Source organism: Leptodactylus fuscus, chromosome 6 (assembly GCF_031893055.1).
Source record: "Leptodactylus fuscus isolate aLepFus1 chromosome 6, aLepFus1.hap2, whole genome shotgun sequence".
NCBI lineage: Eukaryota > Metazoa > Chordata > Amphibia > Anura > Leptodactylidae > Leptodactylus > Leptodactylus fuscus.
Genome location: NC_134270.1, coordinates 125,228,130 through 125,250,240, shown reverse-complemented (window position 1 = coordinate 125,250,240; position 22,111 = coordinate 125,228,130). Strand labels below are relative to the sequence as shown.

Sequence of the window (22,111 nt, the reverse complement as noted above, 5' to 3'; positions counted from 1 at the left end):
GCTTTATTCATATCAATAGGATGGTCAGAAATCTGCATTGTTCCTCTGTTGTTTCTCCTGGCAATCAGTTAACATGGTTGAACATGGGGGGCTCCATCTGCATCAGTCATTCCAGCGCTGTTAATCGCTGTATATTATTCTCACCCTACTACGGATAAGGGCAACAGGCTGTAATAATAGTAAGGTAATCTGTAGTTGTTCTCACAAAACTACATATATATATATATATATATATATATATATATATATATATGGGTCCATGGATCCATTTTTTTATTTTTTTCCATTCTGTATGTAATCTGATGGCCATCCGTTTTTGCATGATGGCTGAGCCCCCATGTTGTGCAAATTCAGTTTTTTGAGCTAAAGCCATGAAATGATTGAACAGAAGGTAGAATTACAAGTATTTCCTATATATTTCCAATTCCTTTTCTAGTCATTCTTGACAGTGGCTCAAAAAAAAAAAAAAAAAAAAAAAAAAGCAGCAAGATCTGCAACAAAAAAGTTAAGGCCCCAGCCTTAGTTTTCTCATTTCTCCCCACTCTATATTGTGCTGCCCACAGATAGTGACACATAGGTTCCCTTTAAATGACCGTGTAGCATACTAGTACCCTTGATAAAATTTTCTGGTATAGCGGTTCCTTCAGTACTATTGCTGTAACATATAAAGAGTTTGGTGTGGTGTAGAATAAGCTACTAGTGTTAGAAAGGATTCTGGATCATACATATATCAGATGACTTTCAAAGGCCATTTACATTCTCCTATCCCTTATAGAAATAGGAAAATATTGTACGCATTTCTGTGTGTTTTTTCCTGGACAGTAGAACATTAGGCCACTGAGTTTGGTGTGTTGTGTAACATGTGTCCCGATACATTTGCATATAGACATGCCCTGGTGTGACCTGCCATACTGTGCTTATCTGGAGGAGACATAAGTTGCTTTAGCACATGATAACTAATACTTTGCACCTTTCTCTCCTTATAGTTTTTTTTTTCTTAAATACTCATAGCAAGGTGAGTCACGGTTCTGCACAAGGAAGGAATGCTAGACACTGCCCTGTAGCTTACAACTTGGAACTTGTCTCACTTCTTCAGTAATGCAAGTCAGATGTCACCAAGTCCTTGGCCCAAGTTTCCCTGTTGTCTGCCATCTATATCATGACTTTGTGCATTGTGTTGAACGCACATGTTGGCCTGCCAGTAGTTTTCCTACATTCCCTAGTCTTCCTTTATGGCGTTGTTTTCAGACTGGTGTTATTCCTCTTAGTTCTCGTCTCTCTGCCTCCCTCTAGTGTAATGACTGGAGCTGTCTCCTGTGTGTCACCCACATGCTCGGATTGCTTTCTGCTTTTCTGTCTTTTGTGGTAAGCATCATGCTCATGGGATAAGGTAGACGTGGATTATGCAGTATTTTGGCCATCTGTATTTTATAGATAAGCCATTTACATAGTTTTATGATGATGGGGGCTGTATAGAAGCACCAGACACCCCTGGGATCTGCATGTTCATTCAGGTTGTGGAAATGTTAGCTATGGGAGGCTGTATTTTCAGTATCCTGGTGGGAAAAGACTTCTGTCATTTCTATGTTTCACATGTGGGGCTCACAGATTCATTGCTCTTCTCCATACATGTGCAAGATGCTAGGTGACTCTTTCTTTCATACTTTTATTTTATGTTCTCGTTTGGGTACTGACATGAAGTATATTGTCACCCTCTCTGGGGGGTTTTTCCACTGTTCAATCTAGGCCAAACCTGTATTATTGCTCATCCACATCCTACTATTTCATCTACAGCATGCCTGACCAATGAAGACTGACATCTGGCAATAGTGTAGAGCAGGAGGAAAGTAGACATTTTAGACTTGACAGATAAAGTCTGTAGGAATTTTTATGTAGTAAGCTAAATATGCCAGGAATTTCACAAAAGTTTGGGCTAAAAAACTTGTTCACATTCTTTGCACCTCTATTGACAAAGGGTCGTGGCTTAATGGAAAAGGGGTGTGGCTAAGCATTCACAGGGAGTGGCTTAAGATGCACCAACGATTTAGTGAAAAGTAATGCTAAGTTCACATTTGTGTTAAACTGTCCATTGTTCTGGTCCATTGGAGGACCAGAACAATGGATAAGTGGACTGCTACAATTGCAATTACATACAGAGACTGATGACCCAATTAACTATATTGTCCATCAATTTCCAGGAAACATTGAAGACTTCATTACAAATGTAAAAATAGCCTAAGCCAACCAATTAGTGATGTAAAATTAGGGTTAGGTTTATTAAGATGGGCGTTTTGTATGCCATTCTTTATAAAGGCCCTGACAGGTGCAAGTTGTGCCTGAATTATTAAGAGGCTGTAGACTCCAAAAAATCAGACACGCCTGTACACCATGGTGCAAGTCTAAGCCAGTCAGGAACTGGCATAGAATAACTGTATAAGTCATGCCAGAAAACTGTCATGAGTTATATAATAAGTATGTCAGGCCATGGAGTCCCCAGCCCGTCCTGCTCACATTTGTGGAAAGTAGCGAGCAAGGTGCAATTTTGCTACAAGAGAGGGCCTTATGCCAAAGATGTGCCACATTATCACCCATCCACGCAACAAACTGCTATAGACGAGTGGATAAATTCCCGCAGAGTGTCTAGAGATGAACCAAATTTATCATCCAATATGATCCACTGATAACTTTGGCGCATCTTTAGACTGCCTGGCCTAAGTTTACGCTTAGTGTAGAAAGTATTAGCAAATCTGCTCCACCATGTGTTATAGCTGGATGAAGAGGCGTAACCTGAAGATCCTAAACCCCGACTGCAAAATCTGTAATAGGCCCCCATCACCTACCTGTCTCATTTATATACCGGCATATGATAGAGGGGCCTTTGGGCCCCCTCAGGCGCAGGATCCTATGTATGACTGCTGTCTCTGCACCCCTTATAGCCATGCCTCTGGCTGCATGTGTTAGAATATCTGTACAATCATTACACCATAGTCTGCTGTTTGACTTGCCGCCCTATTATTGGCGGCACTATAGAGATACTGTCAGTCTTTTACTCTCTAGTATAACTGTTTCATTTACTGGAATTCCTTTGTTCATTTCTGCAGCGCCTCTCATGTGGTGCTCAGATGTGCAATTTAATATACATATGTAACCAAAGCACACAGATAATGTATACAAGTAGAAGCACAAAAATACAATATATGTCTTAAGTATACAGATTTGGATGCTGACTGTGCTTGGCTGGGCATGTAGAAACCTATCTCACTCCACATACTGATGCACACTCCCTAAATATCATATTTATCGGGCATGTAAATTCTTTTATTCCCGTTTATGCCTGTCACTGGAAACTCCACCACTGTGGCTAATGACTTTTTTCTCTATATCAGAATATGGTTTTCTACAACTGTGTTTGAACCTCTGCAACAGATTCCATTAGATTTGATGGGAAGAATACTGAGCATGCAGCGCTGTTCTTCCTGCCAGAATGATAGAACCTGACAGACCATATTCTAATTCGACAGGGTACATTAGGAGCAATGTGATATGCAAAATCAAAAAAAATGCAGGACTACATTCACATCTGTACCTGAGTCTCCGTGGGTAACTCCAATGCAGAGTCTGCCAAAAATTGGTGGATGAAAAAGTCCTGCAGCTTTCAGTTTGCAAATGAAGGACACCGATGAACCCCATTATAGTCAATGGAGTCTTCTAGGCTCTGTGTGTAACCACTGGTTCAGTAATCCGCCTCTCTGGCCCGGTTCACTATCGGCATTCAAGTTTCTGTTCGGGAAGTCTGCTTCGGGAACCCCTCCAAACAGAAACCTATACGCATTAAAAAGCACTTTTCTCTACACATGTTTTGTGTGGACACCGAGCGGAAACCACACAGACCCCACAGTCTATGGGGTCCGCGGGTTTCCCGAAGGTAACTGCTTTTTAATGCGTATAGGTTTCCATTCGGGAGGTTCCCAAGAGAGCTCCCCGAATGGAAACCCAAACGCTGATGTGAACTGAGCCTCTGTTGTTCAGGACCTTAGACGGGCCAAAATAATGAAGAGCCAGTTCTAGTGTGAACCTAGCATGCCTAATATTTATTGGTTATGTAGTTACCACCCAATGTCAGATATATTACTCTCTTTCTTCTACAGTAGTGTGGGCCATATGTATATACCACAGTAGTTAAGCACAGGAACCAGGAAGACCAGGATTAACAGTGCTGTTGGGCTCTCCTATTGGTGATAAAACTACGGTTGAAGCCCCACGTTGCAGGAACATCTTTTTTTGTTGCAGATGGTGCTGCGTTTTTATGAGCCCAGAATGACTTCAAAAGTAATGAGAAAATATATAGGAAGTGCTTCTACTTCTACCTTCTGCTGAGTCCACTCCTGACTTTATAAAACCGCAGCAAAATCTGCAACAAATAAAGTTGCATTTCTGCAACGTGGGGCCTCATCCTATATATCCTCATGTATAGAACAGTCTACATAAGATACTGCATTGACTCCCCATTCCCCTCTGGTCTCCTTTATTTGTGCTCACACACACATGGTCTTGCTCTAGAAATAGAGAACCCTGCTTCCAATTAGACTCGCTCAGAACAACATATACATATTAACCATTTTGCCCCTGGCACTGTGTACAGTGATGCTGAGTGTACATTTATGTACAGTTTTACTGCCTTGACTGAACCTGTCGTGCAGCCACTAATATAATATACTACTGCCTGCCTGCGCTGAGTCTCAAGTGTATAGGATTGGAATGAAGTTAGGCAACTCTGGAACTAGACACCCTCAGATGACCTTTTCATGTTTAGCCCCGCAATCCTGACCCATCTAGTTTGACAGTACATGTTCATCTTTGTATTGACTCACAATACAATAGTGGAAATTTATTTTTACTAATGCATTAGATTAGCTTGATCTGCTTATCATTTTTTCCATGCCTACCATTAGCTGAAACCACAAATTCAATGGAAGCCATTAATATCATGTAGACATCGAAATTCAGGCTGATTATTGCATAAGCTTACAAGATGGATAGACAAGGCTGCCTATGATACACCGACAAATGTGGCTTTGGCGTGAAGTTGCATAGGTTTAATGGCTTTAAAGGGAGCCTGCCGCCACCTAAACTGTTTCTAGACCAGGCCAGTCAGTGATTCAACATCCTTACTTGTGTAAAAGTGCAAGCTTGCTGTTGAGAAATTCACCTTTTATTCTGGTACGGTTATTCTACTACGATTATTCGATATGTAAATGAGCAGTTTGGTGCCCTCACGGCGGTGCTATCTACTGGAGCACTTTCTTCTTTTGCTGCAAATCACTGTCCATGGGGCATAACAGTCTTGCTGTTTTGGGGCAGCACTAGATGTCAACCAGAAAGAAAATGGATACCCCAGAAGGTGTGGAGTCACCCCAAGTGCCATGATCAGCACACTTGCATATAGAATTAGGTTTCCATTTTTCAGCCGCACAATAAAGGTAGGTTCTCTATGCCACTTATGGCCGCGACAACAGCTTATAAATGGTTTAGAAGCCATTTTGGTAGTAACATGTAGAGCAGATCAAGAAGCAGATATGTCTGTTCTCCATGTAGTGGCTGTGTACTCCTGTATGAGGGAATGGACCCCACCAATCTGATATTGGTAATCTATCCTAAGGATGATTATAATGTACTAGCTATACCCGCGACTTCGTTCACGAACCCCCCTTCCTTGCGCGAACCATGTGCAGCGCGGCCCGTTGGCCCCCCCACGGCCCTTTTCTTGTGGCCACTACGGTCCCCTCCCACACCCTGGTGTGGCGGGACCCCACAGCCCTGCTGCTCTGGCCCCGGCTCCCCACCTAGCACCCACCCGCGCCCCCTGCTCTCCCCTTATCTCCCACCCATGCCCCCTCCCCCCTTTAGAACCTACAGTCACCTTCCACATCTCCCCCCCCTGCCCCCACCACCACCAACCACCTGTGACCCCAGTCACCCGCCCACCTCCCCCTTTAACCTGTGCAATCGGCCTCCCTCCTACTCACTCTCGGCCCTCTGGTCCCAACCCCCCCACCAAAAAAAACCTCCAGGCCCCCTCCCTAACTCCCAGCACCTCCCCTAAACCACCAACCCCCCCCCCCCCTCTTTCTCCTACCCAGCGCCTCTTTCCCCCCCAGCCCACTACACACCAACTCTTGTAAACCCCCCACAACCACCACTAAGGAAACTGGCGATCACGGAATCTCCAGCACTCACCTTGCATATGCTGGGGATGTCTGTGTGTAGTGACCGTGACATGAGAGTGAGTGCAGTCTGTTCCCGGCCACACAGTACGCGGGTAGGGGCAGCTGTGGGCTTGAGGCCTGGTCGTGCTGCTGTATGTAACGCCAGCATTAGGCGATATGTGGCTGGCCGGCATGTGAGCAGCGTTGGGAGATGCAGGCAGCCGCCATGTTCAGGCAAGTGTCCTCGCGCGCTGGCCACACCCACATTTCGGCGCTAACCTATGGGGCCGCTGTGCTGTCTCCCTATCCCGCCCCCGCACCGCCATGCACCAATTGGAGCTGCGTGTCACTACCTGCGCTGACCTCAGGGCCGATAGTGGAGCCGGAGCCAACTTTTGAGGGTCGTGGTGGCGATTTGGGGTGAGTGAGACACGTTTAAAGTAGCCTATGTATCCTTCGTGGCCAATATGCCAAGGTGGTGGTTGTTGTGCCAACAAGCTTCTCTGCCATGATCAGGGTATTTAGATACACTGTTAGGGAAGCCAGATGAATCTTTACCCCCAAGTAAACTAAAGAATAGCAGAAAAATTCTTAAATCCTTTGAAAGGGTATTTTGTCATCAGAATATTGATGGCTTATCAAGTGAATGGGACAAAACTGCAGTAACCTCCACTGCCAATATAAAGTACGTGGTGTACAGGTAGATGGGCCAAGGTAAACAATGAAAAGGCAATAATGCCTCGCCAAGCCCCGCGGCCTCTTCAGCAGCTTATTGGAAGCTGCAACTAGAAAAATTTTATTGCTACATCACTGGTAAAAACAAAAAATAGTCTATGGAATGGTCTAAATTGTCCCTAAAAACTATGGAGATCTAATATTAATTCAACTTCTTATTACTAATACATTAGTAAGCTAGAAAAAGTATTATCTGTACTGGATGAATATTATTAGGCTCTGGTATAGTCTCACTAGTGTAATATAGTAGAGAACAAACCAAGGAATCGAGAAGCTTCCGATAATTTGATTCCCTTATTCTTTCTGCAAGCTGCTGCTAGAGAGAATGGAATATGGGGATTTAGGTAATGCAATTTCTCATTTGCTGAATGTATTATCTTGTACACTACCAAAGGAGAGGTGCTCCGCTTGTGACAGCTACCTTTCAGTTATTGGGGAATATATTCTGCTGCTACTGTGTGGAAAATCCATCACATGCATTTATTTGCCAAAAAATCTATGTATTCCTTTAAGTCTATTGCCTTCATTGACTATAGTTTATGGATTCCTAAACAACATACTGCAACCCAAGATGCTAAAGGACACTATATTTACCATTATCCCCACTAACAGCCAACTCTGTATGACCATTGTGATGAGATGTGAGATAAGAGGAATATCATATATAACCTCTGATAGACGGCAAGTAAAACAAATATGTGTGTCCAAAATGCAAAGGGACAAATTTATGACAATGTCTACACATAAAGATCTCTTTGTTGCAACAAATCTCAACATACTTCACAGATCGGCTGACAGTTGTTGATATCAGAACGATGAAATTATTAAAATATAACTTTTATTGATATGCCCAAGAGGCTAAAACATCCTACCCTAAATATAATAAAGTGTATGTATAAAAGTAACTGATCAGGACTACAAGTAAAACACTTCCATCCCCCAGCACACTTGTAAGGGAAATCCCCATAAACCTGCATCAGACCCCAATACTAAGTGTCTACTATGCTAACAAGCTAGACACAAACAATGTTAGGGCTGAAGATAAACTGATATCTCATGTAGGGGTACTTTGCCTAACACCTTTGGCTAATGGTTAATACAACCAAAGGTAGATTCAATCCCTAATAATGTACACCATGGATTGATATAGGAGGGAAATAGTCCGATACAAAAAACCCACTCCCCTACCAGGTAAAAAAACAGTGCTAAATACAAATGCTAAACACGGCTGCTACATTTGTCATTAACCCACGGAGCATATTTAGTAATACCAAGTAACATGTGGAGCCCTTCCTAAATGGAGATAATCGGCCCCCACTAAGCAGCCTCAACAACCCCCAAATGTCTCATGTAGGTAAATATCAGTGTGTTGACAAAAATGTAACAAGCCCCATGGGTTAATGACAAATGTAGCAGCCGTGTTTAGCATTTGTATTTAGCACTGGTTTTTTACCTGGTGGGGGAGTGGGTTTTTGTATTGGACTATTTCCCTCCTATATCAATCCGTGGTGTGCATTATTAGGGATTGAATCTACCTTTGGTTGTATTAACCATTAGCCAAAGGTGTTAGGCAAAGTACCCCTACATGAGATATCAGTTTATCTTCAGCCCTAACGTTGTTCGTGCCTAGATTGTCAGCATAGTAGACACTTAGTATTGGGGTCTGGTGTAGGTTATGGGGATTTCCCTTACAAGTGTGCTGGGGGATGGAAGTGTTTTACTTGTAGTCCTGATCAGTTACTTTTGTACATACACTTTATTATATTTAGGGTAGAATGTTTTAGCCTCTTGGGCATATCAATAAAAGTTATATTTTAATAATTTCATCGTTCTGATATCAACAACTGTCAGCCGATCTGTGAAGTATTGTTCCGAATTAGTAGTTGATTATACCCTCTGTGAGGCAATCTCAACATAGATTTAATTTGTTATTGAAGACTGGTCTTTAATGTCATAGGCAACATAAACAGAGTTCCTTGTAGACATTTTCATAAATCTTACCCATAAATCTGCCCTCTGACATACGACATTGTGGACATGCCATATGTCAGAGGGTATATACTGTAGATAATGGTGTCCATCACATATCACTATGGTGCACATACACGTGAATGCATTTGCCATGATTCTGCAAAGATACAAGCAATGACTACAGTTGATCTGTAAGCTTAAGTAATACTAACCCCACCAATGGCCACCTCAGCTCCATGTATGGCACCAGATTAATGTTACTAGAGCATATACTGGATATTATATAACATGTGCTTAAAATGGCTCCTATGAGAAAGGAGGGAAGGAACAGCAGAAATGATTATGCAAAAGTCTGGTCATGCGCCAGCTCTTACATCATGTTTGTCAATGTCCTGTATTCAGTAAGTATTCAACCTTTCCTAACTGAACTTTTTAGTATACCCAGTTACATTTAGCAGCTGGAGTCTTGTGCTTGTCTCTGTATTACAGGCAGACAGTTTCAGATGAAATGTTCAGTACAAAACTTGTAGAAATAAATCCCACCTGGGGTCATGGAATAGACTGTAGTAGCTTGTAGCTGAGCAGTGTTCTCTACTTGCTAGACACACTTCTCTAAAGATTCTCTAAGTACAGTGATGGCAAATGATTTAGAATCATCCTTTTTCAGCGATAATGCTCTGGAGTGTTTTTTCAGGGGTTGGTCTGAGCTCCTTAATTCCTGTAAGAGGAGATCTTAAAGGGATTCTACCATTAAAACCAAATTTTTTTTCTCATTGACACATAGGAATAGCCTTAAGAAAGGCTATTCTTCTCCTACCTTTAGATGTCTTCTCCGTGCCGTCGTTCGGTATAAATCCCAGTTTTCGTCGGTATGCAAATGAGTTCTCTTGCAGCAGTGGTGGCGGGCCTCAGCGCTCAAACAGCACTAGGGACGTCCCCAATGCTGCGAGAGAACTCTCCAGCGGCGCCTCCATCTTCTTCAGGAACAGCCTCTTCACGTGTCTTCTTCCAGCGTGTGCGGTCAAACTTCTAGACTTCGGGCCTAGGGCAGAACTGACTGTGCATTCCCACAGACCAAAAGAAAAATGGCTGCTTACATAGTAAGACGCGTGAAGAGGTCGTTCCTGAAGAAGATGGAGGCGGCGCTGGAGAGTTCTCTGGCAGCATTGTGGACGCCCCTAGTGCTGTTTGAGTGCTGAGGCCTGCCCCCAGTGCTGCGAGAGAACTCATTTGCATATCGACGAAAACCAACATTTCTACCGAACAGATGCGCGGAGAAGACATCTAAAGGTAGGAGAAGAATAGCCTTTTTCAAGGCTATTCCTATGTGTCAATGAGAAAAAATTTGATTTTAATGGTAGAATCCCTTCAATTCGTCAACATATCAAGACATTTTGCACAACTGTTTGCTTCAGTAGGAACAGTTTGGGAAAGGCCTATTTATGTTCCAGCTTGGGGCTAAGGCCCTACATAGCGAATTGCTATAAAGAAAACGCTTTTGACAGAAATTATGCAGAATTTTCCACTGCAGACTTTCTGCCTCTATTATACCATAAAGGATGCCAACGTTTCCATAGGTATTATTGATATGCTACGATTTTTCCAAAAATGCGTTTTTGAAATTTCAGCTTTTCCGCTGTGGATTTTTTTCTGAAATATGTGGATGGGATTACCCAGAATCCCATCCACTTTGCAAGTACTTTAAAATGCAGTATTTTTTGCCACGGCCAAAGCCCTGCATTTTACACATTGTGGGGCCCTGGCCTGCCTGTGCCGCAGTGCCCAACGCAAGGTTCATAAAGGCATGGTTGGATGGGTTTGATGTGGAAGAACTTGATCACCTGCACAAGACCCTGACCTCAACGCCATCAACCACCTTTGGGATGAGCTAGAGCAGGTGGGAATCCAGGTCATATTAATGACTTATGGAAAAGAACGAGGTATCATAAAAGTTCCTGTAGGTATCCCAATACTTTTCTCCATGTAGTGTAACTTCATGTATTCAAATGGTGGTCCTTCAGGCAGGAAGTCATTTGTTCGCTAAGTAACTTGAAGTGTTGCAGCCTCCTGGAAAGCTGTGTTTCCCTTTTGGTCCCCCATACTCCTGATCACTGACTTATCCCCTGTACTGTGCATAGGGGATAAGTGTCCATAATGAGACAACCCTTTTAATTTGCTCGACTTATAAGTTATGTGTTGACATCTAACCGAGTAGAACCGCTCATTGGACTCCTAAGCACAGAATGATCAACTTAGATTTAGGTGGAATAATGACAAGTTAGGCTCCTACGTAGACTCCAACGCAGATGTGAACCTAGCCTAAGGCTGTATTCACACAGAGTAACGCCAGGCGTTTTTTGTGTGTTTTTTGCACATAGCGCCGCGTTTACGCCGCGTTAACGCCGGGCAACGCCACCGCTAAATAGCGCGGCGTATACGCGGCGCTACGCGGCGTAAACGCGGCGCTATGTGCAAAAAACACACAAAAAACGCCTGGCGTTACTCTGTGTGAATACAGCCTTATACTGAAACATATCTAATAAAATTATATATCAGATTTGTATGGTATAGATAGTCTATATACTATAAAATATATGGGAAAACCTCTGTGTTGCTTGCCAGGAACCAAGTTACCCTCGCAATCTGCCATCAGACTAGAAGCAGCTGCTTATGGCAGTCTGTATTCTGCAATGAGATCTTTGTGGAACAGGCCCTTGGCTTACCTCATACAAGTGCTTTACACAAAGCTTGAGGTCTTTGTTCTGTACAGTTCTGTGTAGTTTAGTCACAAGTGACCCCTCTGACCCCCCCATAGATCAGTACCAAGTGTACCGTCACTTATGTATACATTGTATCTTAATGACAATCCTTCAGCAATATCGTATTACTGATTATTTACTATACAAACTTTCACATGTATCATAATAGGAAACTATACAGACACTGATTTCTGAAGGGGTTAATGTGAGCCAATACTTCCATCTCCCCCCACCTGTCCTGGCGGCCCATAGACTCTCGGCTCTGTAGGCTGCGATATTACTCGATTCTTCATATCACAACCACACCCCCAGGATATGAGCGGCAAATGGTTTCTGTTAAACAATTAACTATTTCTTTTGGCATGTGATTATTCCTTTTATATAAAGAGCCATACAGCAGAACGGGAAATAATATACAATATGTATAGTCATAAAAATTTAACCCCCGATTGACTGGATCTAGGAGTTACAAATACAAGAACAAGTGGGGATTCTTATAATGTATAGGAAAGGGTTACATGATAACATGACTTTAAGGACATTATTTTATGGCGAAAAAATAATTTCAGGCCTTTATCAAATTTGATGGGAGTGCAGGAAATGAAGTGAGGGGCTGGAAACTCTAATTAAATATATAGCTAATGAAGGGGGGCTCAAAGGTATAATTAGGTTCCCCGTCGCTGCCTGTTCAGGATCGGTGGTGCGCTCACCATTCATGTGGCGGGAAGTTCAGCCGCAACAAGTGATGTTTGTGTTACATTTGTAAATATCACTGAAGAGCAGAGAGTGTGTGTATGAGAAGGTTGGCACCAGCCCTGCCCTATAATCTGTATAAACGCCAAACTTGGCAAAGTGTTTTGTTTGCGCGAGGGGAAATCCCTTGCTCGCATATAAATAGGGTTTCTTTGCCAGCATAGATCCTCATCCTGTTTAGTCGGCACTATCATAAACGTCAGAGGGAGGCAGTGTTTGTGTGCGGCGAACACAGAGTGCGAGCTGTCACCGCCCACAGCGTCAAAATAAATCTTGCGTATGAGTCATACAGAATGAAAATGCTGCGTTATGCTCTGTTTATCAGCAATATGCCTAGTGTACAACACAGCGTGTATACATGGCGTCTCTGAATTTTAGTACTCTAGGCGTACACTGAGGAGAGGATGTCACATGATATAAGTTAGGGGTAAGTTCTAACTTACTGTACGGATTTGTACTATTATGTAATGAGGTAGAACTACAACACCCAGAATAGCCTTAAGTCATTCTGCCATCTACTGCTGATATCACTACTTATCACTTCTTAAAAAGAAGATTGGTCATTTGACTATAGGCCTAGTCATAATCCTAGTAGTCATTGTGACTATGATATGAACTTGAAGTGACATCACAGTGCATTCCGTTATGCATTCACGTCTACGGGGGCTTCAATGCATACTGTTCCGATGACATGGAGCAGGATAGATCCTGCCTTATAATCATATGGAATGGATTGGAAGTCCTCATAGACGTGAATGCATAACCGAATGCAGTGAGATGTCACTCTCAGCTGATCAGCTCTGTGCTTCATCACTCAGGCTTCAGCCGATGATGTTTGCGGCAGGGAAGTGCAATGAGCACGAGCCGCAGGCAGCATTACATACACACAAAGCTTTTTAAGATTTGTATATAATATATATCTATTGTCACTAAGGGGGCATTATGTGGGGGCCACTTGAGGGGTCATTAAATTATGGGGTGCCTACTTTGGAACCCTTAGAACAGAGGCCAGGATTAAAACTGCCCTCTTGGGTGGTAGGACAAGGAAGCCTGTCTGATATATATTCAATTCCTTCTCCAGCCTGTTCACTGAACTTTCTTTTGTTGAAGTAAAAACAAGAAAATTAAGATTAAAATCAAGAATCGATCATAACATTGAAAAGAATTAGATCTTATTTTTAGACCGAATCACCCCCCTGTAACTTTTAGATGAGGACCACATGGCAACTTTGCCCATGCAAATGTTGTGCTGCTATTGACATAGACTAGTAGCTGCAATGAAATACAGCAGGCCTGGATTTTTGGGTAACCTCTATCACTTGCATGGCTCACTGCAAATCATTCATGAATTGAGCAGTGTGACATTACTATCTAAATGTCTCGTGGCCAAAATGGCTATGTAGTCCTAACCTTATATTTACATATGCTCTTATTTCATTTTTGAAAAAAAATGTTTTAAAGGGGCGGTCTTAACATGATACCTATTCTCTACATTGATGCTGACCCTTTAACCAGACTTGAGTCTGGTTTCATAAACCTGTCCATTGCAGTGGATGTGTGATATTGCATAGCAGCCATTAAAGTCAAGTCCAAGTCCTAATTCTCATACTGTACACTGCTTTCTTTATCCTATAGAGAGTTCATCTGTGGTTAATCTGCAGTAATTCTGCTTCTAACGCACAGAAATATCAGGTTGTATACCACAATGTCACAACTCACTTAGGCGTTTATCACAGTCTTATCTCACTGCTACACATTTGCCTGCTTTGGATAAGGGGACTTATTTAATAGTGATAAGTAGGAGACAAACAAGCCTTGTCATGTGTCGTTTTTTTGTTGGGCTTTTTGCTTTTGTGGTTTTGTTCCGTTCTTCAGAGAGTGAGCGGTAAATTTCTTCATCTCCTGAATAAGTTTGACTGTAGTTTTTGACTTTGTATATGGGGTTCGCATCACTTTGAAATCCCTGTATATAATCTATATACGGGCTATTTCACACAGTTTTCTGAAGGCGGATTTTGAGGCGGAATTGACTTCAATGGGAGAGGCTTTTTTTTTTCTGCTACTAGGAAAAAAGAAGCGCGATGACCCATCTTGCCACGGATTCCGCGGCTGAATCGGCCACAGCATCCGCGGCTCGAGACACGCTCCTGTTTAGGCCCATTCACTCGTGCCGAAGCAGGAACGGTATGCCGCGACAGAATGCCGATGCTGCATCAGTATCCCGTTGCGACTAGCCACGCAGAATGTTCACAAGGCAGAAAAGGTTTCCGTGACCTTTTACTCCATGTGAGCATACCCTAACAGTATTAGATTCAGTCATTCAAATCTGCATCAGGGTATCCATTCACCTGGCCCTTCCCATTTTATGATGGGCAACAATGAATTTTGACGGATCCCATTGGCTGCAATGAGGTCTGTTGTTTGGGGGGTTTTTTTGTGTTTTTTTTTTTTTTACAGACATTGCCAGACGAAAAAAAGTTATGCATGCAGATGTGAATTCACTATTAAGAAGAACATGCTACAGACCGTCAATGATTGAGGGAAATGTCCTGTTTACTTTTAGCATTCATTCCTAGGTCTAGTGTTTCTTTAAGCTGGACCTAACTGATCGCTGAGCCAACTTCAATCTACACATGTGTTGGCTTTATTAGGGTGTGTTCGTACGGCAGAAAATGAAGAGGAATTTCGGGTAGACATCTGCCTGAAAATCCTCTTCGTTTCCGTGGCTGCCCCTCTGATGATTGAGATGAATGAGCCTAATCAGCCGGTTTTCTTGCGCCACAGACTGCAGCTCAATCAGCTGCAAAATATGGGACTGGGACACTTATTTTTAAAAGGTCCTGCTTGGATCTCTGCTTCCATTGTTTTCAATGAAAAGCAGAATCTGCCACTTACTGGGGGTGGAAACCACCTTAAAATCAGCATCAGATTCCACCGTGTGTACATCTAAGACAACTATAAGATCAGCAGAAGCATTAGGAAAGAGAAACCTAAGTTGACCATACATGATTCTGATTCTCCTACTGGGAGATGTCAAGGGGGGCATTTTAGTTGTCACCAATTTCTACCACACTTGTGAATCATAAGTTTCCCTAGTGGTGAGTACACCTTTCCTATCCTGCCTACTCTAGCTAGTCAAGGTAAAGGCAGTAGGTCACGTAATACAGTATGATTACTGCCTGATGAAAAATTACAATACACCTACTCATTCCAGTAATAAAACTATAAAAATGTAGACTTCAAAATACATCACAACAAGATAAAGATCAGTCCTTGTGTTTAAATATAAGGATTAAACACAATGTAGTGATAGTGCAGGAAGGAGGTAGATAGAGCACTTCATATAGATAGGATCCCGCGTGATCTGACTATACATGGCTATACCTTATCAATAAATAAACATACGCAAATTGTACCAGGCAGTGCGGGGTAATAATCATATCGTGATCATGGAGGAAGTGAAACTCGTGTGTGCTCATAGTTGCCTTTCTATAGGATAAGGCAAGTACAGTATGTATACAAGTTATTATACATATTTTTAATAATGTTTGTATAAGCCATTGGGAGCCAGTTAGTCAACTAATATTTGTGGGATTACGGAAATTATTCTTTTTTTATCCTTTTTGTTCCTGGATACAGAACCCCTCTTGTTCATAAGAATAGTTCTCAGTTGCAATACCAAACACAGCCTAAGGACAAGTGTGGCACTGTCCAGGGGAAAAGTATCAAGCCCTCTATACTAATAACAGACAGCCATGTTTTAACCGTTTGTGTTACTTTTTTGTCGGTATGTCTAGTGTACAGCACATGGCGTCTCTGACCTTTTGTCCTTTTAGTAAATTCTTATTGACTATTTGTTATGATATATGGATAACATAGTGGGGGGTCCCCACCCAAATCCAGAGTGGGGAGCTGCTCACAGAGTGACCCAGCATGACCATGTGTAACAGGTAAACAAGCAGCATGCAGTACGATATGTTTATCTCAGCTGATCACTGGAGGTTTCTAAAAACTGGACCTGCAGTGATCAGCTGATCATTGAGCTGGGTTCAAAAAGAAAAGGGGTTGTCCTCGAGAGACATTTCCTTTAAGGAGGTCCAATGTACTCATTGACATCAGTGAACCCATTTGCTGCTGCTGAAATATTCCTAGAACTCTTCTTCAGAGATTGTGGCTCTCATAACACTTAGTTCCAAAATTATCTGAGCAATTCCAAAGGGGATTCCTGGAGCTACTTTAAATAGGACAAATGAGATGGAGGGTCCTTGGGAAAGAGCAAACTTAGTTCATTGGTATTCCAGCAATAAGGCAAGAATCGGCCATATATGTAAAGATACAGAGCATTTCCATTTATCATTAAACCCAAGTCATAAAGCTAGGCTCAGACCTCCTTGGTGCTGGTCCCAGATTTGCAGCTCTCGCGGCTCTTTCATTTATTGTGTGGGTAGGATTTCCTCAAATGAAGTTCTGTTCTTTATTCTTCCTTATAGGAAGCACGAAGACGCAGCTTTCTTCTCATTTATTTCCTCAGGTCACGTAACTTTCAGGATGATTAATTACATTACACAAGACACACTCTTGTCCTGTCCAGTACAGGAAATCCATACAGAAAGATGCACTTGTCATACTCCAGTATTATCAGCTGACAACACAGAATGTCTTCAAGGGGAGGGGGGAGAAACAGCATGTCTACAGGACTTAAGGAGCTTTGCATTAGCCCTCAGAAAGTCTCCACTTTCAATTCCACTGTGACGTCATGTCCTATGTTAGCTTGTTTACATTTTTTTTCTTCACATTCTTCTTTATAGATCCACCTGGGCTTTGGGACAAAGCGCTAACAATCTAGCAACAGTTTTTGGAGTCAAGGGAGAGTTAAGGTAACTGTTTGCCCTTTGAGGTCAGTCAGGAGGCGGATGTTTATCCACAGGCTCCCTGTCCCGTGACTGCCTCTCCTCTCTCATGCTTGTCCCCTCCCTGTCACCAGGGGGATATTTCAGGTGTCGGGATGCAGGCCTTGGCCCGGAGCCATGAACTGGGAAGACCTCAGGACTTGGCAATTTGCCCAGGCCCCTGTCTGGTACAGCATGTACTTTACCAGTGGGGGGGGGGGGGGGACCTGAAGAGAGGGAGAGGCGGACTAAAGGGGGAATTTTTCAGATATTCATCTTTACTGAGGTGTCCACTGTAAACATAACCCCCGCAGTGCAGGCATAATTGCTACATTTTCCTTTATACAGTACAGTAATGTATACCATTGCCTAGGCTTCAGTAGGGGACAACTATGCATAGAACATGCTCCGCTAGTAAAAGGTTTACACATGTCAATGAAATCCGCAACATATTACAGTAACCAGTCTTGAAACAATTAAAGAGGACTAAGCACCTAGATACAGCCATTTAGAAGAGTGAAGCAGTTTACTTCAAGGGGTTGTCCAGCTTTAGCAACTAAGTATTGTTTATATAATGAAAAGTTATACAATTTTTCAATATTCTTTCCATACCAATTCCTCACAGTTTTCTAGATCTCTGCTTTCTGTCATTCATTGTTTACTTCCAGTGGATGAAAATCAGACCATGGTCATGTGATATACGGCCTATGGTTATGTGGTATATGGTCCATGGTCATGTGATATACGGTCTGTGGTCATGTGGTATATGGTCCATGGTCATGTGATGGATACACAAGTGCACAGCTCGTTACAAGACAGAGCTTTGATTGCTGTGGGTATAACGAGCTGTGCACCTGTGTGTCCAACACGTGACCATGGACCGTATATCACATGACGTTGGACCATATGTCACATGACCATGGACTGTACATCAAATGACCATGGACTGATTTTTATCCATTGGAAGTAAGCAATGAATAACAGCAAGGAGAGATCTAGAAAACCAGGAGAAATTGATACAGAAAGTTATTTTGGAAAATTAAGTAATGTTTCATTATGCAAATAATAACATTTACCGTATTTGCTAAAACTGGACAACCCCTTTAAGATTGCATTCATGGATAGTTGATATTTTTGCAGATGTGAGACTGAAGATATCATCATATCAGAAGACAATACAACAATTTCTATAAAGTAGGGCAGAACAGAATGATAACTAACTTTACCCACCCCGCCAGCTGAGTTGTGACTGAGATCATGCTCCATCCTCCCCAAGGTGACACAATTCAGGAATGTTATGAAATGTTTGGTAATGTTCCCTTCTTCTGAGGTCACCCAAGACAGAACAAGCCGAATATTTGATCTCCCACTATCAAATAATGTTTCCAGACATCATATGTTTCTTTGTTACCAGGTTTTAGTAGAGGGCAATCTGTAAGTCTGCAAATATATATTTTTCCTTGTTTCTGGGAAAGCTGGGTGAAGTCTAGTATAACCACAGTCTTCCACAGTCCTGAATAAGTTTTGCAATGTTATATGTACACTTCTTGTTTTGATGTGTGACTAGGCAGATTACTTCCATATAATACCACCTACAGTACCTGTACGGTGACACATGGGCTGCACTGACTTGTCCTTGCTTCCACTTAGTGACACATTAGTTAACATTCATAAAACCTGTCCCGAATGACACAGACTAAATACCTTGTGATCCCACCAGCTTTATCTTTATGGGAACAATAAAAGAGTTTGTCTTACCCTGTGCAACCTTTGATATATAATGTGTGAACGTGCTAACATATATACTGTTTATCCTCACACAAAACAAGGCAATTCCAATAGGGGCCACTCCCTGCCATATAGCATAAGAGACACAGTTAGTTCCGCATAACTGCAAGCCTCTGTGCCCTGCCTGCACCTATTTGTCTATGTACAGCTCTATTCACCTCCCTTCAGACTAATCTGTACACGAATAGAGGCCATAAATACATACATATGCAGCTTGATGTTTACAGGAGCAACGGCCTCGGTACAACACCTGTGTGGGGGTGTTCACCTGAAAATCTACAGCCATTTACAATGGACAAGGTCACGGAAAAGTTCATATAATAGTACTACAGAGTACAAAGTAATGTGCATTTTATTATGTGGCAATGCAGGTCACCTAACTAAGTAACATGAATACCATATAATACTCGTCTAGTACATTAGTATGCACAGAAGAAACAAAGAGCTCACGCTTCACAACATACATATGCATAAAATGTTCATTAAGTTTTCTAATGCCTATCTCTCTGAGGCTCCCCGAGGCATCTATCTTCTCATATAGATACATAGCACATCTTTCTTCTTCCACATTTTCCCCCTTGTATTGAATGTTTTTCATCCTAAAGCTACATTTTGCGCAGTCTTCTCATGCTTCTTAGGCAAGACTACCATGAGCTTGGGTAACATAGTTATGAGGTTTATGACCATTCGTATGTATGTGATGTATGTGATGAAATGGTAGTCACCCAGATTGGAAGCAAATTGGTCACTAGGGAATCCCAACCTATGTACCTGTATATGTACCATACAGGTAGCAATAAGGGGGAGCTGAAGAATAGGAATCTGAAAAGGTATGCTACAAATTCACATTGCTGTATATGCAGAGGAAGTGAGCTTGAGGACAAGACACCACAAAAGTACAAGATGTCTCACAAGCTTTTTTCAAGGGGTTGCTATATGTCACAAGAAGGGTTTCTAGAATGGCCATCTCTGTTTCAGATACAATCCTTCCTGGTTATGACATTATCTATCTATCTATCTATCTATCTATCTATCTATCTATCTATCTATGTATCATTTATCTATCTGTCTATCTCTCTACTTATCTCATAGCCCTCTCTAATAGCTTCTGCAGACATACCGCACATGAGCTGCTGTGTCACTGCTGTCTGGAGTCCCCCTTCCTATGTTGCTATGGTTTGGTTGCTGTGGGCAGCCCATGTGGACCAGCGTCTCACTGAGGCACCATAACACAGAGCAGTGAGATCTCTGAGAATTGAGAGGTTTGTGACGATGCGGTGACCTGTCTTTGGCTTATGCCCCAGTCACACCTTCTCTGGCACAGTCTTCTACACGTGGTATTCATAAGAGGTGCTAAGGATTTCTGTAGCAGCGGGAGAGGAGAACATACAGAATTGTCCATAGCTGCATTGCTCCTTTCTAATCAGTCTCACCTTTGCTCGGTCCTGGTGGTACACCATACCTTTATGTGCAGACTTGTCTTTATCTTCTGGCCTTATCGCTGATTTCCTGTATGTCAAGTCTCTTTACCTCTCCTGATCCCTTACTTATCTTTTGTCCTTTTCTATACCACCTACTTATGCTACACATTTCTCCTTTGTACTCTACTTCTTTTATGGACTAATATACCTCCTTTGCAGCCTTTTTTTGTGATTCTGTTCTGCAAACCCTTCTGTTTTTATTTTAGCCGAAGAAGAAGAAGCCGAGCTGCTTGCTATGTTGTCGGCCTTTTCTCCCTTCTTCTCATCTGTGCAAGTTTATCTCTGGTTTGATTTTCCTTGCATCTGGTGGGAATCAAAGTTGTTTATGGCAAACTGGCATGGATCCTCCGCAATCAGTACCCTATGTCGGCTTCCAAAAATAACATTCCTGCCTTTGAAAACGCCGCAAAGCAGAACCAAACAGACCAGGGCTGATTAACCACTACATTACCCCAAGGAGACGTGTAGAAAGGGGGTCACATAATACATAGAAGTCATCCTTGCAGCATGAAGAAAGTAATGAAGTACACAGTAAGCTCTGCACAATCATGTAAAGATATACAACATAAGATATTAAATCTAGTATAAAAGAGTAACTCACCAGGATAAATCCAGGACATTACGATGAAGTTGGTACAGTATTATGTGTCCACCAGCAGTTTTTTAGTCTTGCTGGGGGGGTACATCACATACTTCACATACTAGATTAGTCACCAATTTCCTTCTACACCCCTTGCCCAGCTGTGGGCATGTCAGACCTGTACAGTACAGGCAATTTCTATTTAAGGCTAAGGCCCCACATAGCGAAACATGCAAAAAAAATGCTTAGTTTTTCATTGTGTTTTCACAAAGTTTGCCCTTAATATACCTCTATGAAAAACCCCAGCATTTCCACAGGTACAATTGACATGCTACGGTTTTCGAAAACACAAGCCAGAATCCCATTCACTTTGCAGGTACAGTAAAATGCAGTGTTTATTTGCCGTGGGGTTTCCACCGCAGCAAAAGCTTTGCATTTTTGCAACATGGGGCTTCAACCTTCTAGTTTTGCCATTGAGAGACTGATCAGGTATCTTGACATGTCTGTTTTAGTTAATACGTTCCAAATAGTTAATTCGTTCCATATAAGTTAACAGTTCTGGAGTATATTTTCAGAGCTCTCTGCATAGTTTTGTCCCTCTGTTATTCTTCCTGGATATGTATGAATGACTTAACAACTGGTTCTTATCATTTACTTTGTCAATAAGGTGTGTCCTTAAGCAATCTTGACTTTATGCTGACAGGAACGCATGCTATTGACCCAAAAAGTGCAACTCCTGATTAATTTATCCATTTATTTCCAGGAGGAATAATAGAACAGCAGAGCTGATCATTTTTAAGCAGACAGGATACATAAGCCTAAATGAGCACTATTAAATGGTCTCCATAACACAAGCACATAATGCCAATCAGCTGCTTCTAAAGCCATCAATATACTGTTGCTAATTGAAAGAATTATGGATTTGTGGGATAGGGATTTTATGAGGCTA

General features: G+C 42.1%; 1 protein-coding gene across 2 annotated transcripts in view; it reads left to right on the top strand.

Moving 5' to 3' along the window:
- The window catches only part of THRA (thyroid hormone receptor alpha), a 119,554-nt gene that overhangs the window by 67,656 nt on the left and 29,787 nt on the right, over window positions 1-22,111 (top strand). The gene's annotated exons all lie outside the window — the stretch shown is intronic.